Below are 10,427 nucleotides of genomic sequence, written 5' to 3'. Positions count from 1 at the left end.
TACATGTGTAATTCATCTACTCATTATCTCTACCACTTATCGTGTTAGGTTTAGGGGGGCCCAGCCCAGCTGTTATCCAGTGAGAGGCAGGGTACAGCCTGGAGAGTTTGCCAGTCAATCACAAAGCTGACATTTAGAGACAGACAAACATTCAAACATAAGGATCTAATTTTAACGAGGAGAAATGTTTTCATGGATATCTCAAATGTAACTGTGGAAAGTGGAAAAAGATATCTACAATTGAACCGTCTAACTTTCTAATCATAATACTGATTGTATAAAATTAAATGTACCTATTCATCATGCCAGATCTCATTAATGACAGTTAAATGACAGTCATACAGTGTATCTTGGTTATTCACAATTATTTCCTATCTGGAATGTTTTTTTTTTTTCATTTCAGAGATCTGAAATTAAAATTATGACTAAAAAATATAGGATATCTGAATGAGAGTTTTTCCTCGGAATAATTTTCTTATGTGTATCCAGAGTGTTCATTCTGGATAAGAAGAATAATGTATCTGAAATGAATACCCATGAATGGCTAAAGTGATTTAATTTCCCATATGAAAAACGTTGTGGATACATGAAGTGACATTTGTGGGTATGAAGAATGTCACTTTGGATATCTGAAATGCTCCTTTTGAAGAGAAAGAATTGAATGCAGATGCCTGGAATGCATATTGAGACTAATTGGTCTATGAGGCCTAAATGTTAAAACAGCTTGCTATATATCTGCATGTATCCTCACACACAGTCTCTAGATTAAAGCAAAAAACCACAGAAGTATTGGTATGTCGCTGCTACCCCTCGTACATAGTGATAACATATGCAACAACATGATGGCATCATATTCAACACCATGTTATCCATCAAATAGAATTGTTTGTCATGTACATTCATCTGCAATGTTCTCTGCCTTTGTTCACTGAGACAAAAGACTGGGACAAAAGACATGCCATACTACACCATCATGATGCCACCTAATTTTGCCACTTCATCTTAATCAGAATCAGAATCAGAATCAGAATCGGCTTTTATTGCCAAGTACATTTACACGTACAAGGGATTTGACTTGGTGTATTGGTGCTAAACAATTAACAAGGAAATAACGCAGAATTAGCAACAACTTAAATAATACAGTATAAAAAGCTATTAAAATATATAAAATAGAATTTAAAAATGCTAAATATAGAATATAAAAAATGAAAAACACAAAATGTACAAAAGGTGCAATGTCGGAGCTGTGTAGTGGACTATGAGAAAAAAATCTTACAGTGTATGTAACCTACTCACAGAGTGCATGTAAAGAAAATACATTTAAAGTCCAGTGGGCGTTAATGTAACGCATAAAGAACAGTTTCAGCATTCGCATTTTTATGTGTCCCATAAATCATTTACAGTCCGTCTTGTGGTAACTAAACACAGCAGTGTGTTCGGAGTAAAAAGGGGCGGTATAAAGGAGTATAATGTTAGTTAATCTGAGGATGAGCAGGGATGAATGGCCCGCAAGAAGACAATCAGGTATCTTGCTTTCAAGCTCTTGAAAAGGCTTCCAGGTGAGGGCGTTGTTGTTCAGGTGATCTATCGTGAGATAATTGTGAATTTAGCTGACTTGCTGATAGAGACACATGAAAATCACTGGATTTGTTTTTTGGGTTTGTTTATCCATTGGCGCTTGTATTTGTGTGTCAGTTTGTGTCGAGAATCTAGCACTGAGGGGTACATGAAAGGACAGATTGGAGGGACTTATTAGATAACTGTAATGGCCCTATATCATATTCTACCATCAGTGCTGGATGGATGCAATTAGGGCTAATGCAAAATTAGATCTAATTTAGTTTCCATGCAGATTAAAGTGAGTTATGAGAAGAGATTGTGGGGGAAAGTTGTGTTTTTACAAGTAAAAGATGGATTGTTTTACAAGTAACAGAGGGAGAGAAGGGGGGGGGGGGGGGGTGCAGAGATTGAGATTGGGGAGAGTAGATGTCACATCTGTTCCTGTCACTCCTTAGGCTGCCTGAGAGCTCTTACAGTATAGCAAAAGGCTTTGCATAGTGCACTTCATTTATCAATTTCAAAGGGGAAAGAGGCCATAATGGGTCTGAATGCATTTTATTTTGAAGGGGGGAAGATGGAGACTCAGCAGGGTTCAAATCCTGCTCCATCCATCACCAAGCTGTGAGGTGAAATAAATTCTGCATGGTTAGTATTTGGGGATATAAAAACGTCTGTCGTCAGCATGTGGTGTGTTCCGTCTATGTAAATGCATCCAATGAAAGTATCTCCTGAATCTGGGGCTTCCTGTCTGCGGCTTGTGGCCTGCATAGCGCTCCCTTTGCCAAAGAGGGTTTTAAGTTTCTCTCACTGTCTTGTCTTGTGTTGGCCCCCCAGAATGGTGACCACCCCACTTTAATAAGCCATTTCACAGGGGTCAAATCTCCTTTCTCCACGGCGTCAGCTGGGTTCACCCCTACCTCACCCAGACTCCCCCACTGGCATGTGTTCAGCCCAGCGTTGTTTACTGGACAGAGCATTTAGAGGGGTTAGCGTTTCACCATGGCAGCTGTTGGCACCATGTGCCTCCCCTCGGGCGGCTGGCCGACGGCACGCAGGCCACAATTTCACACACCCTCCAGCATCCCCCTGAGGACCCTGCCCTCCCTCCTCTTGCCCCCTTCGCATGGCCTTGGTTGAAACCAGTAGCCTTGATCAGATATCATATACCAGTTTAATGTGAAGACAAGGTTCTGGCTTTAATTGATTGCACCCGGATGATGCTCAAAGACTGCAGTCGAAGACGCTTGAGCTTCAAGATGTAAAATCAGTGTCAACAAGGAGCATCTTCTTACTGTGTGTGCAGACTTCATTCATCCTCGCATGACAGCTACTACCATGTCTGTCAGAAACAGGATTAAGGGCTCCTGGCACTACATTTCCCATGTCACCTCTCTCATTGATTGGCCTGACAACTGTAATGACCACCACGAGTTAAGGAAAAACCCACGAGTAAAAGATCTGCACATGACGCCCCCTGTTTTTAGCCACGCTAGCCCCAGAGGGTGTTTCCTGTTTACTTTGACGGTCCCCTGCGTTTGGAGAGTGACCTTTACTGGTAGTGACACAAGCATTTCTTTTTATCTATGAACTATTTCATCATTTTCTGTTTAATTTGGCCCTGATATCTATCCTTCCCAGACAAAGTGTCCTCATGACATAGATGATCCCCTCGACTTTTGCTGTGTGTTGATAAGCAAATGTTAGCACGCTAGCATCCTAAACTTAGAGGTGTTACCATTTAGCTCCCAGCACCAGCTGCTAGACTCAGACATCAAATCTGCCCTATCACTAGCTATGATAATATATATATTTTTTTTTTAGCGTAGTATTTTTTAAATAATGTATTACTCATGCATACACATTTCTAATGTTTTTTTAAAACCATTTCCTTGCCTATATTAAGTTAATTTAAATACTTTTTTGTTTTAAACATGCCGTATAAATTCATGTTATTCAAGAAAAAGCTGGTGGTAAAAAATGGGAATGTTGAGTGGAGAAGTGGAATGTTTTAAGTGCATCACATTTAGTTCTGTACATTAGATGTCCCCTTGTTATTCAGATAATAAACTAGTCAGCAGTTTGAGGACGACGGTTTGAAGTTGTCTCCTTCCAATGGAATCTAAGGTGATGTTCAGGAAGCACACAAACACGAACCGACTTGAAGACGTAGTCTGAGATCTTCACATGTTAGTGTCTGTATGCTTGAACTTCTCCATCACGAGTTTATCTGATTGACAGACGGTTGTTTCTGGAGAGACGGGGGATATTGTGAATGTCGGTAATCTCACCCCGCCCCGTCCCAGAGAGCTGAGCGAGTTGGTGAGAGTGTTGTAGAGAAGCAAGGTCAGGGTGACAGTTGTCAGACCGCCATCCATACCATTTGGATGGAAAGTGATACCTCAGACAGCTGAGGCTGCTTCTGTCACTCTCGGGGTTAATTTGGAGCGTCTTAACATTCACTTTGCCCAGGACGGATTTGTAATGAACGTGAAACTTGGGGGTGAATGGAAATCTCAGCAGCATCTGTGTCTCCTTACCTCTCCCCCTTTTTCTATCCCACACAACACACACTGAACTCCAGTCATCATCAAGACAGATTCTTGTGGTTGTCTTGTAACCGCGGAGTCATGCGGCGCCCATAACTCTCTCAATCATATTCATAGTGGTGATGTATGTCACCATCCTGCATACATCCCAACCCACACTCTCCCCCCTGGGGTTGGATCATAATGGGAGACCACTGGTGAATGTTTTCCTCCTTCACAAAGTCAGGCAGCATATCAGAAGGTCCCTAAAATAAACAGCACAGCATTTGATTCAGCTTTCTTTACACCAAAAAGTTCCTGTCTCAGTATAAGACCTACCATGTTCCATTCACGACTTCGGAGCCTGTGTGGATTCATGGAGGGGAATAAATTGACAGCGATGTGATCATTTGTGACGCTACACAAGATGTTGTGTGCAGTGCATGCACAGTTGAGGATGCTGTTAAGGATGTCTTTGTGAGTGAGGTCACATATTGCACTTTTTTAACTGTAAATGACTGAACAGGGATGCTTGAAAACTTTTGGTAAAGATTAAAATATCTGCACATCTACTCTATAGATTATAATGCAATTTTGTGAGGATATCTGTAGTGCCCACTTTGTAAGGCTCGCTACGTCTCTCTGCCTACAACATGAATATGACACTTGGTTGGGGGGACCACCTTAATGTTAAACATCGAAGTCTGTTCGAAGTTCATGGGCTGCACTTCTACTTCTGTACCACTGTACATATGTTGATGTGGTACGCCGTTTGTGTCTGTAGAGGAAGCTGCGCAAAGTTTGATTCATTAATTTTACTTGAAGGTAAAAATGTTTAGAAACCTTTAGATGACTTTTTCATGACTTTTATATCAGGCCTCTGTGATGTTGTCTTATTAGCATTAAAAGAAAATATCAAACTAACTGTTGGACGCTTGCATTGAAGCCATTGAAGTAGGGATGAAAGGTTCTACTGAATAATGTGCTAGGCTAATTAGTGAATGAAGGCATGGAAACACACTAAAGTGATGGCATACAAACATGCCATGCTCCTCACCGGAGCTTTAAGTAGTTAAAGTAGTCTTTTAATTTATGTTTTTTAAAGCTCCTGTGAGGAACTTTCACTTTGAGGTACCTTTTATCCTGGTCCTGTACATGCTTATGTAGGCTGTTTTTGTTAAAAGGGAAAATCTCACACTGCTCTCTTTTAATAGCCAAACATATCTCTCACCCGAATCTTCGCTGTGTAAAATGTAAATAAAGAAGACAAAATAAAGATGCTGTTTTGGCATTGTGCTGTAAAATTGCCTCATCACACACCGACCCCATTGCAGAAAAATAAGATAGAAATAATCTTCTCTTCTAGCTGATTGTCTTTCTATTTTTTATCAGTTTCATTGACAGAAAAAATCCTTACAGGATTTTATGACGACATTAATTTGCACCAGCAAGACAAAGACCAAGTTCTGCCTTTTGCACACAAAAAGTAGTTTTTTTAATTCTATTATGTTCTTACAGCCTGTCACAATTATTATCTTAAAACGTATTCTTGCAATTTCAGCTTTAATCTTGTGATTTATATGTTTTCTGAGGCGGAGATAACGTTCTGGAATCCATTTGTGTCCATTAGTACCAACATTTGTGATATACACAAAGTAAGAGATAATTTTTCACTGTCACCTTTCGAAGAGTGTTCGAAGAAAACCAACATTTGGCCTAGACGTGTCAAACTGCACTAAAATCACTTTCAAGTCAAGACTAATATAAAGTCCAGATATTTGTTTGCACAAGTTTTAATTATTTCCTGCTTTTATGTCTTACTTGTAAAAACATATAAACCACTGTTTTGCAAAAAATACACTTACTAAAGTTAACACAAGCATCAGGGGTCAGTCTATGAACTCCATTTGTCTTTGGAGCCACAAGGAGGAAGAATAACAGTGATGGTGGTGGGGGTGGGGGTGGGGGGGTCTTCTCCTAAAGTCTCTCTCTCCTCTCGCCTCTTGTTTACATTCCTAACCCCCTAACCAGAGCTCCAACGCCTAATCTCATCAGTAAATTCTCCGGCTGAACAAATATCTCCTCTCATGGTGAATATTATCACCCTTTGTCTTCATACACAAACACAAACACGCACGCACGCACGCACGCACGCACGCACGCACGCACACACACACACACACACACACAGAACTTCGAGTTATTTTCGTGGCCGTGTCTTGTATTTGAGCCCTTTGATTTTTTTAAACTTCCCTTCACATCTTCTTTCTGCAAAGGACTATAGATGCAGGTCAGCAGGAAACCAGTGTGGAGGTCATATTTGACCGTCTCTTTTTCATTTTCACTTTTGCTTTAATTGTCTACCTCTTGTTCCATCCTATCCGACCTCTCTATTTACCTAAACTGAACTGCACAAGTCAAAACAAATTATGATGCAAGACCTGCGTTGGTGTGATTCTGGGAGTGGTGAGCTCTGCAGGATTAGGAGTACTTTATTCCCTTGTTGAAGAATCTGTCTTGTAGGAAAGACACACAAAGACCCACAGGAAGTCTGGGTGGACAGGCAGACATGGCAGGTTATGGGTTGCTGAACAGCAAAGCACAAGCCTCCAACTGTGCGCCCCTGACCTGTTCGTGCAGCTATTATGGATCGGATCAGTGGGTCTGTAAAGACCTACTGTTGCACTGCTCCTGTCCCTGTCCAAAAACAGGGAATGTTCCCTGCTAAAGGCCTTGGAACGTCTGCTTAGTGGGGCAGTAAATCTAATTTATGATCTTTTTTGGGATTTTCCGATGCAGTTTATTTGTGTTTTGGTGTGTGTGTGCGTGTGCGTGTGTGCGTGTGTGTGTGCGTGTGTGTGTGTGTATGTGTGTGTGTGTTCCTGTGATCCTGTTCCTCCAGTTGTCCTTTTTGTCACAAGGTTGTGAATAAGAGCCCATTTCCTGCACCATTCTCACTTCAAGCTAGGTGGGGGAGGAACTAAACTAGTGTTGTTCTCTTGTGTGTGTGTGTAGGTATGTATGTATGGATGTTGTGTGTAAGACAACATGGAGCCAGGTCCTTTCAACGCCCCATTGTCTTAGCAGCTATACTGACACATGCAAAAACATTCATGGAGCTAGTGTTAAGATTTTGAGACAGCATATAGGCCTTGTGGGATCATGAAAATAATGACATTCAGTGTGTCTACAATTTTTTGCTTAGGTTCTGAAGACCAAACCAAATATATCAGCTAAGTCAGCAGAACTGCAACACATTTAAAGGGACATACATTAAAGTCAGATCAAAGTTCACAGGTCCAAAGAAAATGGCTACTGCACTAAAGCCCTTTTCCCGGCTCTAGATGGAGCGAGCCATATAACATCAATAATATTACCTCGTGTGATCTCACTTGAGAGTCGTTGTCAGTTTGATTTCAATGGTAAGGCTGTAAGTATACAAATGTAACAAGTTAGAAAATAAATGTCTCCATTGGATGCCTGCAGCAGCATGTCTTAAACAATCTGCTAGTTATCTAACACTGCCTCCACTGGCTACAACATGCTAGTAGCATAATGCAACCTTTACTGGCTTAACACAGCTGATACTTGCTTAAAATGAAACACAATAAGCTCTAACCTTATGCCCTGTCTATGGGGATTAGATATGCAAACGATGTTTCAAAGTGCTTGATCTGTGTTACTCCTTTCTCATCACTTTTAGTGTCTGGACATGTTTAACATTAGCATGACTTTCATGCATGTGTGAGGCTTGTCTAAAATGAATGTGACGGCCATCAGAGGAAGTGATAATTGGGACACCTGAGCGCCTCTGTTCTCTGATCCGCAACCGTTTACTCAGGAGAGAAAACAAACACAAGCTCTGCACCAAAAAAAAGGGGGGGGGGGGGGGGTCAATGCAGCTCTTGATAAAGTGACGGTCTTTCCAATCACTTATCTTCGAATAATCAACAGAGGAGTTGTTTTCCAACAAACAGCAGCCAAGTCAGTCCAAGTCTTTCAGTAAATAATAGGTCATGAGATTGGCAGACAAAGGCGTGAAGAACTCTGAGAAACAGCAGATTTAGCACAACGCCTTTCTTCACTCGGCTGTAGAGGAGGCCTTGTTTTTATGTATTAAGTTGATTATTTTATTTCTAAAATATATGTGTAATGAAAAAGTTAAGACACATTATCCACGCACCAATAACCAGTTTATCTGTAACGCACATTTCGGCGACAAGGCAATTCGAAGTTCTTCTCACAAGACATCCAAAGCATCATGGCCAATGGAAAACAAGATACGATGATTGAATGTGTATAAAAAAGAAATATGACAAAAAAAAAATTAAATTACAAAATATTATAAATAACCTCAAATTTGGAATGTAATGATGTTATCTGCTCTGTGATATCTACATGCTGCTGAGCAAACAGCTGCACAGATGTCAAAAAGAATGGGTCAAAGATTTGATCCTTGGGAAATGCCACATATTATATTTCTATGCTGAGGTTCATAATTACAAAAGGACCAGGAATAGTCCCTGTCTTGTTCGCAGGAAGCCCACCTACTGTTCCAGTCTGTCGAGCAGTATGTGGTCAACTGTGTCAATAAATATGACTAAGTTTACACATTCTTCTACTTCTACTGCGTAATCGAACAGAATCAAGGATTTAATGAACAATATTAGATAAAATATGTCAACATCATGGTGCTTCAAATGAAAAAGACATAAAATGTTAGCATAATGGCATACTACAATACAAAATACATTGCAATTATCAAAATAAATGAAAGTATGATAGAACATGCATACATTCACAAACTCATACATAACACATTTTTGTCATACAGCTAACATTTCTAAGCACACCTTTTTTGTAGAATGTCTAATGATACATGAAGTTATTATTGAAAGCTCAGAGTGTTTATTCTAAAAGTGCCAGCCATTTAGCTCAAAGAGATGTTAAATCTCTCCTGCATTTTGTTTGGCCACTAAGATGTTTATCTGATTGAGTAACTCCACATTTCCAGATTGTATTTTTTATGGTTATTTTGAAAACATCTGGAAAGTATTTAGGGGATTTAGATTAAGAGACTATTTAGAAATGTTACAAAACAAGAACATGTGCAAGGAGGGCTTGTGCTATCCAGCATTAGTTACCCAAAGGATCAACACTAGAGCCCTGTTTACACATGCACAAAACTCCAGAAAATGTACTGGTGAATACATACTCTTGAACCTGACTTAATCAGGATTTTTTTTTTCCTGCCAGCCTCCTGGTTACATTTCTGCAAGAAGTCAGGGTGTGCGGATGAATACTTCTCATTGATATAAAAATAATAAAAATCACTGTCATCAGTGTCATAAGTGTATCGAACTCAGTTGCGGTCTTCGTCGCCACTAGTTCTTTGCCCCCTACTTGGTGTGTCAGGGTCTTAACATGAAAAACTTCACGCTGTGAGGGACATGTGTGAATAAGCAACTTTGGAAGATTACAGGAGAAGCCTGTCCTGAAATATTCTAGACATTTCTAGTAATTTTCTTCAAAATTTGTATTGTTACTCCCCTCCCCTTATACCCAAGCTATCTCAGCGAACTTAACAGAAGGTAAACATGTATAATATCCAACACTGGAAGCAGGAACTTACTATATTTTCTGGACACTAGAACTCTGTATAATGAATTAGTTAGATAGTTGCAACTATTTGGGTGGGAACCAAGAAAAAGACCTCCAGCTCTGGTCTGACTGTGAGGTCTGATAGTAGGATGACATCATGTCCTTGTCAAGTAGAGCTCCTTTTTTTATCATGACCACTGACCTTGCTCCACTCAGCGCCCACAGAGGGAAGGAAGAGAGTCTGAGTTTAAGGAACAGCAATCTGCGTCTGGTCAGACTCTCGGCGACCCGGGTTCATACTACGTTTATATTTAATCTCAAAGAAATCACTCTGTTTTCTTGAACTTTGTGTCGACCTCTCCGGGTTTGGTTTCTATATTAAGCTTTGATGGAGTTTGTTTTCTGAGCTTTGGGTCATCCCCTCTCAAACCTTGTGAATCCATTTCAGAGCATTTTCTCATGGCCCTAAATGTTTCCCCCCTTAAAACAAATACGTTCCTCAAGTTGGAGAAAGTCTCACAGGCGAAAACAGAGGCTCTGATTTCAAGACAGATAAAAGACAGCACGCTTTGCCAGCACTCCTGACAAATCAGCACTTTCTGAGTTTAAAGAGCCGACCACGCCTTACTATGACTGGAGATGAGCGTGTGCCTGACAGATCTGACATTTCTCACGGTGGGTCAGGTGCTTTCCTACTATCACGCTACATGCCCGTGCACATCCTTTTTTATTTCATACATT

Source organism: Labrus bergylta, chromosome 17 (assembly GCF_963930695.1).
Source record: "Labrus bergylta chromosome 17, fLabBer1.1, whole genome shotgun sequence".
Lineage (NCBI taxonomy): Eukaryota > Metazoa > Chordata > Actinopteri > Labriformes > Labridae > Labrus > Labrus bergylta.
The sequence above is the reverse complement of the archived record's forward strand: the minus strand, read 5'-3'. Positions refer to the sequence as shown.